Source organism: Microtus ochrogaster, chromosome 7, assembly GCF_000317375.1.
Source record: "Microtus ochrogaster isolate Prairie Vole_2 chromosome 7, MicOch1.0, whole genome shotgun sequence".
Lineage (NCBI taxonomy): Eukaryota > Metazoa > Chordata > Mammalia > Rodentia > Cricetidae > Microtus > Microtus ochrogaster.
In genome coordinates this window covers 83465698-83479094 of record NC_022014.1, presented here as the reverse complement: position 1 = coordinate 83479094, position 13397 = coordinate 83465698, and positions in this window count along the sequence as shown.

Genomic DNA, 13397 nt, shown 5'->3' with positions numbered 1-13397 from the left:
GTTTTCTTTTATGTATGCCCCATGTGTGTGGGTATCCACAGAGGCCAGAAGAGGGGACTTACAGAAATCACCATGTAGGTGCTTGGAATCAAACCCATGCCCTCTACAAGAGCAGCAAGTGCTCCTAACATTTGAGGTCGTCCACTGTGTTGCGGGCACTGGGTGCTTCCCTCCTGGATGCCATGATGTGACTGGGCCTACGGCCCATGCCCAGCTCTCTGGCATCTCACAACTCCAGAAGTGGCCACCCTGGAAGGTGTGGTGCAAACTGAAGGGTGGGTTCTCTCCAGGCCTCTCAGGAAAATACATGACAATGCTCTACAGAAGCCAGAAACCCAGACCAGGAAACACCCAGAACTCAGGCAGCAGAACCAACCCAGAGAGAGATCAGAGCCATCTATGCCCATAGAGGAGAGAGGTACGGAGGATCCTGGGACTTACAGGCTGTGGAAGGACAGGCAGTTTTAGGATTCCCTGGTTCATGGGCACCATGGTTCGGACAAGTGTCCCCAGAGGTCTTGAGTGTGCTGGTGGCTGGGCCCTCGTAGGTGGCAGACGCAGGAGATCTAGCGTAGAGCAGCGTGTGTACTCATCCTTGGGTGTTTGCACACAGACCAGTGTTTCTCTGTGTGGCCTGCAGCATCTACCGAACAATGGTTCCCACTGAGGGCAGACTCAAGCAAGCCCTCCCTTCCCGTTTGCCAGTCCATTCCCTGGCTCTGCCTGGGGGTTCTGAGGACAGGTACAGTGGGCACAGCGTGGCCACCATGAGGATGACTTTACTGGCCAGAGTCAAATTCTCTACAGTTTCCGTTGCCTTTGTTCTTACACTTTGCACTAATTTTCAGCTTCTGAGGTCACTTCCTCTCTCAGTGAGGTCAACCCCCCCCCCTTTCCAAAAGGCTGTTCAGCACATTCTTCATGTAGATTCCTGAAACTGTCTGAATTCCATCCTGAGATCCTGTTTCTTCTAAAGTGCGCTGTCTTTGTCTGTGTGCATGTGTGTCTGTGTGTTGTGTGTGCATGTGTGTATATACGTGTCTCTCTGTGTGTCTGTGTATGCATGTGTATGTGCATGTGTGTCCTGTGTGTGCATGTGTGTATGTGTCTGAGTGTGCATGTGTCTGTGTGTGTCTGAGTTTGCATGTGTGTCTGAGTTTGCATGTGTGTCTGTGTGTGCATGTGTGTGTGTGTGTTTGAGATAGGGTTTTGCTATGTAGTCAAGATTGGTCTTACCCTTGGGATTGTCTGTCCCAGTCTGAGTACTGCGATTACCAGCGTGTACCACACACAGGTGTATGCTATGATGCCTGAACTGTGAGCATTGTGACTCGCCTTTCCTGCAGGAAGTTTCTTTGTTTTGGTCTCTGTTTGGTGCCGCAATGGTACCGTACCAACCCAAGGCCTGGCCATGTGCTACACAAGAGCTCTGACACCAAGCCACATCCCCAGTCCTTGGCAGAGTTTGATGAACGTGAGACCTCACCATTACAGCCCCACGGAGAACATGTCCACCACTCTAGCACACCTTCCCTGTCCATCTCCGGCCACTCCATCTCAAGCCCTTAGTGGTGCTGGTTGCATAGTCTCGCCTTTTCTAGAACATCCCACAGACGGAATGACATGGTGGGTGGCCTTTGCAACTGGCTCATTGCCCTGGGAAGTATGCATCAAAGATTCCTGAGGCTCTGTGCCAACATTGGCACCTTGTTATCGCAGTCCCTGGACCAGAAAACCTGGGTGTGTCCGCCTACTGATGGGGAGAGCTCCTTTCGGTTTCCAGTCGTGAAGAAGCGGTCCTGAGGTTTTACGTGGACATGTTTTGCACTCATTTGGGTTAAACACCTAAGAGGGTTTTCTGAGTCATACGGCAAGATATTTTTCTCTTTGTCACAACTGCCTGGCTGTTTTGCAAAGCAGCTGGGTGAACGGCTTCACACTCCGACCACCCATGAATGAGAATCCCCACTGTTCCATGCCCCTGGTAGTTTAATGTTGGTAAGTTTCAAAAAATTTGTAGTAAAATACATATAACTTAAGACTTGCTGCCCTAGCTGGGCTGTGGTGGTGCACACCTTGAAACCCAGCACTTGGGAGGCAGAAGCAGGTGGATCTCTGAGTTTGAGGCCAGCGTGGTCTATAGAGTGAGTTCCAGGGCAGCCAGGGCTGTTACACAGAGAAACCCTGCCAAAAAAACAAAACAACCCAAACAAACCACTGTACATTTAATAATAGCCCTTAGGCTCCACTCCTGTGAGGCTGAGAACAGACATGAGCCACAGAGCTGGGAGAAGGGGTCCTAGCAGACAGTCCAAGCTCTGCTCATGTCTGTAAGCCTTGAGAAGCCCATGTAAACCCCCCAGGGCTGCAGAAATATCTCAACCCAGCCATGAGACCAATCTTAGACTTTGAGTGGCTCAAAAAGAAATTAGATATGAAACATGAGTTAACTAGAAAAGCTGCCTCCTACAAGTCAGGGCGTCTTTGTGTGCTTACCCGTCATCAGGCAGCTGATCCTTATCCTTATGTATGTGCCTGAGAGGTGTGTGCTCCTACCGGAGCATTTCTTCACACAGAAATGCAGGCAAAGGGTCTAAATGAACCCCTCACCAAAGAAGATACAGAAAACTAGGGATGATCTCAGGTGTGGAGGCAGGAGGATCAGAAGCTCAAGGGCGTCTCTGGCTACAAAGTGAGTTTGAGGCTATTACAGACTACAGGAGCCCCCGCCTCTGATATCGCCCCCTCAAGAGGAGGAGGAGGAGGAGGAAGAGGAGGAGGAAGAGGAGGAGGAAGAGGAGGAGGAAGAGAAGGTGTGTGACCCACACCTCTAATGCTAGCACTTGGGAGGCAGGTAGGACAGCCTGGTCTACACAGAAAGTTCCGGGACAACCAGGGTTGGATTGTAAGACTGTCTCAGGAAACAAAAAGTGAGAGGTGATAACTGTGCACACACCAGTGGTGATAACTGTGCACACACACCAGTGGTGATAACTGTGCGCACACACCAGTGGTGATAACTGTGCGCACACACCAGTGGTGATAACTGTGCACACATACCAGTGGTGATAACTGTGCACACACACCAGTGGTCTCTGCCCAATCACTCTTTACTGATGGACCGCTGGGCCATTTCTACAAATGAAGCTGCTGGCCATTTCCACCTCCGCACACAGCACGGGTGCCCCTGTGCACACAGCATGGGTGCCCCTGCGCACACAGCACGGGTGCTCCTCCGCACACAGCACGGGTGCCCCGCCACACCAGTGCTGCTGATTCTCCTGCATAAGCAGAGAGGGATTGCTGGGCCACATGGAAGTAGATATTTAACTTTGTACAAGTTCCCAGATGGTTCTCCTTGTGTTTGCCTTAGTGACACTCAAACCAGCCCTGTCTGGAAAGTTCCAGTAGCCCCATTCCTTTTCCTCAAATGATGCCGATAGGGGTGTTATTTCAATGTGATCACTGTCCGCGTTGTCCTTATGATTATTGAATATCCTTTTATTCTGAATGTATTTGCTTATTCTCAGGATTTATTTTCCTTTTAATTATGGGTATGTGTGTCTTTGGGTGGGCATGTGCACACGCATGCAGGTGTCCTCCAGGACAGGAGAGGACACTGGAGCTGGGCGGTGGTGGTGCATGCCTTAGATCTCAGGTCTCAGGAAGTAGAGGCAGACAGATCTCTGTGAGTTCAAGGCCAGTCTGGTCGAGGACAGCCAGGGCTATACAGAGAAACCCTGTCCTGAAAAGCCAAACCATGAAGAGACAGAGACAAAGGGAGGAGGGCATTGGACACCTTGAGAGGGATTATAGGAGGCCGTGAGGACCCTGACATAGGTCCTGGGACCCAAGCTCAAGTTCTCTTCACGTGCAGCACGCACTGAGCCGTCTCTCCAACTGCTAACGTTTTTTGTTTTGTTTTGTTTTTTGGTTTTTAGAGACAGGGTTTCTCTGTAGCTTTGGAGTCTATCCTGGAACTTGCTCTGAAGACCAGGCTGGCCTTGAACTCACAGAGAGCTGCCTGTCTCTGCCTCCCGAGTGCTGGGATTAAAGGCGTGAGATGCAGCTGGAGAGAAGGCGCAGAGGTCAGAGAAGTAGCTGCTCTTTCCGAGGCTGTGAGACCAATTCCCAGTAACCACATGGTGGCTCACAACCATCTATAAAAAGATCTGGTGCCCTCTTTTGGTGTGTGTATACAAAATAAATAAGTAAATCTTAGAAAGGAAGGAAGGAAGGAAGGCGTGAGCCACCACCACCCGGCTCAGCCTCTAAATTTCTAAAGTACTCTTTTTTCTTGCTGTTTTCCTTTCACTTTTGTTTGTTTTTTGGGATAGGATCTTGCTCTGTGGCCCAGGCAGGCCTTGGATTATGACCCCCCTCCATCTCACGGGTGTTGAGATCGCCTGCACCACCACCAGGTTCCTTATGTCTGAAGAATATTTTCTCTGGATAGGATCCGAGGTTGAAGATGTTGGCTTTAGGAGTTTTAATAGGTCATTCTGCTTTCTTCTTTTGTCTTTCACTGTTTCTCTTTGTAAATCAGTTGTGAATCTTGTCTTTGCTTAGGTTGAACATGTATCATCTCCTAACCAATTTTACTGTATTAGTGTTTTGAGATAAGGGATCACGTAGCCGAGGCTGCCTCAAGTCTGCTGTGCAGTTGAGGGTAACCTAGAATTCTTGACCCTCATGCTTCCACCCAACAAGTGCGGGGTTCTACTATGTTTTGATTTTTTTCTTTCCAGTTTTTTTCAAGACAGGGTTTCTCTGTGTAGCTTTGGAGCCTGTCCTGGAACTCGCTCTGTAGACCAGGCTGGCTTCGAACTCACAGAGATCCGCCTGCCTCTGCCAAGTGCTGGGGTTAAAGGCTTAAAGGCATGCACCACCACCGCCTGGGCTGGTGTTCTTTCTTGCAGGGGAGGAAGGCACTCTGGTTTGGGAGGTCTGGGAGGTTTGGGAGGCGTGACTGCCCACTGCTGGAGCAGGTTTAACCAGTTCCCTTCACTGTGGTACCACTGGCGTGTCCTGTGAACTCCGCTGATAAAGTCGAGAAGCTCACCAGCACATTCGGCTCTCTGTGCTTCACACGGATCTCGCTGTTTGCCTCTGAGTGGCCAGGACAGACACCACTGTGTGCTTTTCCTTTGTTTTTTTTTCCCCTCTAGCACTTCACAAAACCAGCTTACACGCTGGTCTGACTCATTCAGATCGGCTTCACCCACCTTCTAAAGGGCCTGGCCCACCACCAGCTCAGTAAAGCCACGAGAACCCCACAGTCCTGGGGTCCCTGGTGAGTTCACGCCTACTGCCTATCTAGCTGTATTTTTGACCCTCTTACACCTACGGACAATGTGTTCTGGTCGTAATACTCACCTCCCATTGTCTTCTCTTTCCATCTCTCACAGTAAAGCACAGACAAGACTTCATGTTTCTCTTCTTCCTTCCCCATCTTCCTTAAGTTATAAAGAAAACAGATTGATTTGGTTCATAATTCTGGGTCAAGGCTGGGAAGCAGTGTTCGCCCGGGCAGCACAGGGGCTGGCATGTGGAGAGACAGGAAGTGACTCTGGAGAGGCTTGTAATGTTCTTAGTCCCAGCAGCCACCTCCTCGCAACCAGGAAAGGAGGGAAGCCCCGCTGCCACGGATGTTTGAGGGGGAAAGAGCAGAAGAATCTGAGACCCGGAACAGACAGCCGCATCTGCTCCTAACTGCCCCAGCCTGCATTCCCCCCCCCGCATCGATAATTATGTGAGAAAAATAATTCCCTCGTGAACCGAATCTTCTGCTAATTGACACTCTGTTCTCTGCAGCCACATTTGTTCCTGGAGACCAGCACTGCTGTTTCCTCTTTCCTGGGGACGCCCCTGTGGTAACCACCAGCTCTGCTGAGAGCCTGGGGCTAGCAGAAGCCATGGCCAACAAAAAGCATGCAGGATTCTTGTCTGTAGGTGACAATTCCCAGCTCTGGGTAGCAGAGTAAGAAGACAGTTGGTGGACAAGATCGGGGTGGCCAGTGAAACCCGGGGGGCAATCAGAAGCATGCATCTGTAGAGGACCAGACCCCATCACCATGTTATTCCGGCATTTTCCTCTCCTGCGGGGGCCTAAGGCTCAGGAACAATAGCTGCTTACCCCAAGCCATGGACCCCTCGCCAGTGGTGTGGCCTTTTTGTCTATAAAGCAAGCCCTGAAGATGGGCGTGGGGTATACGTCAGCACGGGGGACGCTTGATGAGGAACTGCTCCAAAATTGGGGCTACAGAGTGATTTCTGAGGCAACCTGAACTACACAGGGAGTCCCCCGTTTTAAACAAAAGAAAACTAAAACAAGGCTGTATGCAGCTAGCATCAAGCACCCACAGTCTTCAGGCATAGCTGGGTTAGGGGCCCACTTTTTTGTTTGTGCATGGCTCCAACCCAGGGCCTCGGGCTCAGGTGTTCAACTTTAGGCTACCTCTCCTGCTAGAGCCAGCTTCTCTTCAGTTTCCACCTGCACACTCCCCGCTCCCTGCTTCCTACACCGGCGGCTCAGCAGCAAGCACATCAAATCCAGACCGCGCAGCTCAGGAGGAACAAAAGCCTGGGGCTCCAAGCAGCCCTGCGGTCACGAAGAACTTCATTGTGGTTGGAAGAGGCTTGGATGGCCTGAGCCAATCACAATTCAGGGCAGGCAGTTGTGCTCTGATTGGCTCGTGCGGTGCTGGGCAGGATGGACGCCAGCAATGCCCAGCAGCTAATGTCTGGTTCGCAGGACGTTTTGGGAGCTGAGAAACCGCAGCAAAGCAGGTGGTTTTGCCCCAGGCAAGCCCGAGCGTGGATCTAGAGCCAGTTGCCTACGTCAGTTCATTTCGGCTCGCTCACTTGGTACCACTTACAGAATTAAGTTCCGCAGCCTCGATGCCTCAGTTTCTTGGACTGTGTGGTGTGGTTCACAATCCTGGGAGCTTAGAGAGCTCTGTAGTAACGTGTGTAAATGAATGAGTGCTACACACACACACACACACACACACACACACACACACACACACACACACGGGAACACACACCCAGTCACTGAGCCCTAATCAGAGAAGAGTAGATGCTAATATCATGCCCTCCGGTCTCCAAAACTCTGTACAATGCTTTTATCTTTATAAAGTGAGCCCATCTCCCATATTCCATTACAGTTAAAAAAAATACTCCAACGCGCATGGTACTCCAATGCGGATGGAGTGTCAGCTCTTTATTGCCAGGCAACAGACGACCTTACAACCCTGAAGCTTGAAACAGACATCTGTTACCGCACACGGTGTTGGAGAGTGCGCAGACTCGGGTGGTTTTGGCTCAGGGTCTCCCATGAGGAGTGTGGCCAGGCTGGGGCTAGCGCTACATCGCTACACCTACTGCAATCCCCACGGAGGAGGGGAAACAGAAACCATAGCAACTTCCACAGCCTGACTCCACAGGCATTAACACTTCTGTGGCCAAAGACGCGGACGGAGGGTAGACACAGGCAGGGCATGAGCACTAGGAGGCGGCTGTTCGGTGGCTGTGTGTCCACCTGTGCTCCTCTTACTCTCTTGCCGTACAGTTTTGTAAGGAAGCTCCAGGTTTTGCTGCAGTTTGAGAGACCCACTCCAGAAGTGGAACTTGGCTCGTTCCCAGCACTCTGGGAAAGATCCTGCAACTCACTCCACTCTGGCCCACCCAATGTGTACCAAGACTGGGAAACTTTTACTGTTTCTTTTTGCTGACAATACCCACACTGGCTGCAAACAAAACCCTTGCCTTGACACTCTGATTTTGTCTGTTTTTGTTTGTTTTGTTTTTCGAGACAGAGTTTCTCTATGTAGCCCTGGCTGTCCTGGAACTTGCTTTGTAGACCAGGCTGGCCTCAAACTCACTGAGATCTGCCTGCCTCTGCCCCCCCAAGTGCTGGGATTAAAAGCGTGCACCACACCACCACCCAGCTTTGCTGTGATAGACTAAGGATGGGGTAGAGTCCAAAATCTCCCCGAGAGTCACAAGCACAACTTCGTCAGCCCCAAGGAGGGATCAGGGCTGCACCCCTACCCAGTTCTCCCAATGACAGAAAAGTGAGATTTCAGCCACAGGTTTAAGGAAAATGAGCCCACTAGCAAAGATTGTACAAGAGGAGGCCACAACAGGGCTGTCCTCAAAATGATCATCAGAATCCGGGAAATGGTTTTTAACTCCAGGGGCCTGTGGGATTAGACCCTGAAGGTCAGGGGTTAGCTTTCCAGCTATCTGTCCCATGAAGTCTCTGCGGAGATCAAATATTCGGTCTGCACCATTTAAAAAATTAAGTGAAATGTGCCCACGCTACAGCCTTCAGGCAGCAATGCAGAGGGGAGGGGTAGAGAGAGAGATGGGGCTGCCCTAGCTTCATCCCACTGACCACCAGGCCCTTCCTCAGAGCATGAGCCCCACACCAGCTAAGTGCCCCCGACCAGCCGCAGACCAGGCTCCTTCTCCCAACAGTAGATGAGCTGAGAATGAGAGAGGGGTGGGGGCAGGCAGCGGGAGGTCGGCCTGTCCAGGGAGCATCTGTAGGATCACCCCTGGTCAGCTCCTGCGAGGGTCTAAACTCTGGCCACTTGGTCCTTCCTTTCTGCACACAGCGATCCTGCGTGGAGGTCTGGCATGCCCTCTTCACTCTTCCTTTCGTGGGAAACTTTAGGAGTAGCAGGTCCCACCACCTAGGCCTGTTTTCTCCCATAGGGTGCCCTGCCAGCTTCCCACAGACTGGCCTTTGCATCTGGGAATGCGTGCCAATTTGACTGCTGATAACTGACCGCTCGTGACCACCTGAATTTGTTATATCATTCTTGTGGGGCCATTATGGAATATCTTTGATAATCTTTGCTTATTTCCTTATTTCCTGTGAAGTGTTCCTGTTCTTCTTCCTAAAGGATCCTCTAGAATATTCGTTTCTATTTACTTAACTTTGAGACAAGGTCTGTATGTAGCCTTGGCTGACCTGAATCTCACAAGATCTGGCTGCCTCTGCCTCCTGTACGCTGGAATTAAAGGCATGGGCCACCTCCCTGCAATATTTGTTTCTCAAATGGCTCCGGTGTGCAGTTGGAAAGGAAGCAGCTAGCTGTGGCTTGAGAAGAGGCTACACGTTCAGGTCAAGTTTCGTGTGTTAGAGCACGTATTTGAAGGTGTGCACGTCCGTCTGCACACACACAGAGCTCAGACAGAGGTCGATGTGGGCTAGCTTTCTAAGCTGCTTCTCAACTTTAATGTCTTTTTCTTCACTTATTTGCATGTGTGTTTAAAGGCTAACTTACAGGAATGAGTTTTTCCTTCCAGTATGTTAGTTTCTTGGGCCTATCAGGCTTAGCAGAGGGAGCCACTAACCACTGAGGTATCTCACCAGCCCTCCATCTTGCTTTTTTGAAAGTCTCTCATTGAACCCGGAGCTCACCGATTGGTCACTGAACCTGGAGCTCACCGATTGGTCATTGAACCCGGAGCTCACCGATTGGTCACTGAACCTGGAGCTCACCGATTGGTCATTGAACCCGGAGCTCACCGATTGGTCACTGAACCCGGAGCTCACCGATTGGCCAGGATCTGCTTGTTTTCATAGTGCCAGGGATCTAAGCTCAGGTCCTAGTGCTGCACAGCAAGTGCTTTACCCAGAATTCCCAGCTGGACACTGTAGCCCTGACCAGCTTTGACGGATTCAGATACGTAGTTATTGAGATCAGAATTTATGTGACACATTTCTCTGTGTAGTTCTGGCTGTCATGTAACTCCCTTTGTACACCAGGCTGGCCTCGAACTCAGAGATGAGCCTGCCTCTCTACCTCCTGAGTGCTGAGATTAAAGGTGTGCGCAGCCACCACCAGGCTAAAATGAGATTTTAAAGAAAAGCAGAAACAACAGATTTAAGCATTAACACGTAAGCCAGGCTGACGTCAAAGCTGTGGCGATTTCCCGGCTTCAGCCTTTCAGTTTCTTGGGTGCTGCGATTATAGGCATGTGCCACCCCAGTGAGTTTAGAATTAAATTTATGGTGAGTGCCATTCCATAGCTTTGTTCTCTGCTTGAGGTGGGCGAGGACAGAAGACCCGGGGTGTGGGAAGGACCAGAGCACTTTCCCACTGGTCTGTGCAAGTCTTTGGATGAGGAATTCCAGCGTGATTCATAAAATTTGCTGTGAATGTTGCCTTGGCAGAGACAATATCCCTTTTACACAGAGATATCTCAAATAATAAACCAGCAATAAACCAGGCTTGAGACCTAACTGTACATGACCTCTGAGTCTGGCCTCATTCTCTCCCCAGATATAAACCTGCAATTTTCTAGGAACCTCACAGGCAAGATTATAAACCCCATTTTGGTAATGGATATGGCTTACCCTCTGTGCAACCTTAGCAACCCATGGTTTTACCAGATCAGACTCAGGAAGTGCTGACTCTATGGTCTCCCTTGCTGAAGAGGAGAAGGGGGCCACTTCAATACGCTTTGAGCAATAGCTCAGGAGCCACCAAAATTTTATGTATGGTTACTGCTAGTCACTCAAATCAGGACACACCCACGCCTGTATGTGTACTGTCCTTTTCTGGAGCATCTTTAATGCTTAAATCCGTTAAAAAAAATCTCATCTTAATGAACTCCATCTCACCAGGCTGTGGTGGTGGCGCACGCCTTTAATCCCAGCACTTGGGAGGCAGAGGCAGGCGGATCTCTGTGAGTTCCAGGACAGCCTGGTCTACAAGAACTAGTTCTAGGACAGGCTCCAAAGCTACAGAGAAATCGTCTCTCGAAAAACCAACCAACCAAACTCCATCTCGGAATCCTGGCTTCACCTGTTTGAAAGGGTGCCTCAGACTGCTACAGGCACCAACGGGGAGCGGTCTTTTGCTCCCATTGCGGCTGACAGTTAAACACAGACTCCCCTTCCACCCAGCCAGGTAGGCCTGACTCAGACCCTAGCTAAGGGCACAGGTTACAAGAAGTCACTGTGTACTGGAACACAAAGTAGGGAGGAGCCAATTCTGCAGGTAGGGTTCCCCCATGGAGGGGGGCCAGTGTCCCCAAAGAGACCGATCTTGGAGGTCTGCAGGGTGAGGCAGGTGCACAGCACAGGGAAATCAGGTGGGGCTGCGAGTTCCCACGTGTCCTCTTAGGATTCTGAGAGGGGTCCTTTGCAGTGCAGGGCGGTCAGGTGACCTGACACAGCGCGAATCTGGGGAGAGCAGGAGCTCCATGCTGAGGACTGACAAAGCTTTACCTGCGGTGCAGCCAAGGGGCCCCTGGCCCCACCCACCCCGTGGCAGGGCCGCCTTTGTTCCCTCCCTCTATGGTTTGGGGTTCCGGATCCAACCAGCTGGCCTTGCAAAGCAAGGCCCAGGCCAGGGAGGGTGGAACTGACCCCTTGAAGGACCACACTACACAAGGAGGGAAGGACGGCCGGGTGGCGCGGTTCTGCCTGGCGTTGGAGGAATCCGGCCTCCTGTGGTCCCCTGGCCTCAAGTGCAGCTCGCTGCCTTTGCGTCCTACGTCGTCTTCTTCAGGGCGCAAGGCATCCAAGGCAACGCGGGGGCCACCCAGCCCCTGTGCGCCCCTAGCCGGGGCCCTCACCCGGGAGCGCGGCCCCGGCGCTTTGTCCTAGGGTGAGGGGCGCGCCCCCGTCGCCGAGTCACGTGGGGACCCAGCAGCCGGCTCCGAGCCTCGGACCTCCCGGCGCGCGGAGCCCGGTGCGCACGCGCGCGGCTGCGGGCCCGCCGCCCGTTGATTGGCTTGGGCTGCCGTGCTCTCCGCCAATGGGCGCGCGGCTGCGGGGCTGGCGTCTGGCGGGGCGTGCGCGTCTCCCCCTACAGATGGAGACGAAGCGGGAGGAAGGGAGGCTCGGGGATGCTGTTGCTCCCCCGACCCCACTGTCGCCGTCCAGCTTGATGGATACCTATAATCCCAGCACGAGGGAGGCAGCGACGATCCCGGGCTGTATGTCAGGACTGACTGAAAAGGAGGGAGGCTGAGGTTGTAGCCGAGATGGTACAAAGCCTCGTGAAACCTGGTTTGGTAGCACACGACTGCAGTCCCAGCACCTGAGAGGTGGAGGCAGGAGGATTAGAAATTCAAGGCTGTTTTTGGCTGTGTAGTGAGTTCAAGGTCAGCCTGAGTTACCTGAGACCCTGTCTCGAAGAACAAAGCAACAAACTCCACAAGTCTCTTTAAAAATTAGCAGTGATGGGGCTGGAGAGATGGCTCAGAGGTTAAGAGCACTTGACTGTTCTTCCAGAGGTCCTGAGTTCAATTCCCAGCAACCACATGATGGCTCACAGCCATCTGTAGTGAGATCTGGTGCCCTCTTCTGGCCAGCAAGCATACAGATAGACAGAACATAATAAATAAATAAATAAATAAATAAATACATCTTTAAAAAAAATTAGCAGTGATCATAGCTGACATATTTTCCTATTATAGAGTAGTTAGATATTTGGTTCACGATAAAAATTACCACCTTAGTTGCTGGAGAGATAGCTCAGGAGTTAAGAGCACTGGCTGCTTTTCCAGAGGACCTGAATTCAATTCCCAGCACCCACATGGCAGCTCACAACTGTCACTCCAGTTCCGGAGGATCTGGCGCCCTCACACAGACATACATGTAGACAAAACATCAATGCACATAAAATTAGAATAATCATTAAAAAGTTACTGCTTTAAATTGAAAGGTGCCCCCTGGATACTAGGCTCCAAGAGTTCTTGTCAGTGTTATTCATAATAGACAAAAGATGGAAATCGACTTGTCCACCCAGGACAAATGGGTAAGCAAGGGCAGACTATACATACCTTAACATTATAGAGACCTTAGTAAGGAGTATAGTATAAGGACCTTAGTTAGGGGCCTATAGTAGGCTGGCTGTTGAAAACACGCTACTAATAAGGCAATCACCTAGGACAAAGCACGAAGCACCTACAGTAGGATAATAAAAGTTTTTTGTTGTTGTTTGTGCTTTTGAGACATGGTTTGCTTTTTAGGTCAGGGTGGCCTCGAACTCACTGAAATCCACCTGCTTCTGCCTCCTGAGTGCTAGAATTAAAGGCATGCACCACCCACGCCTGGCATAAAATTGTTTTTTTAAGAGTTACTTATTTTTAATCCCTGTGTATTTTGTCCGCATAGATAGTGCCCATGAAGACCAGAAGAGGCTATGGGATCCCCCTGGAGCTAGGGTTGCAGATGCTTGTGAAGCAACACATGGGTGCTGGGAACCAAACCTTGATCCTCTGCAAGAGCAGAGGGCCCCCTTAGCCACTAAGCCATCTGTCCAAATCTATGACAGCTTAAAGCTGGAGAGGAGCTGGCGAGGGACAGAGAGCTGACGTCTGCCATAAATGGCGGTGGGTGGCTGCACAGCATTGCAAGTGTTCTT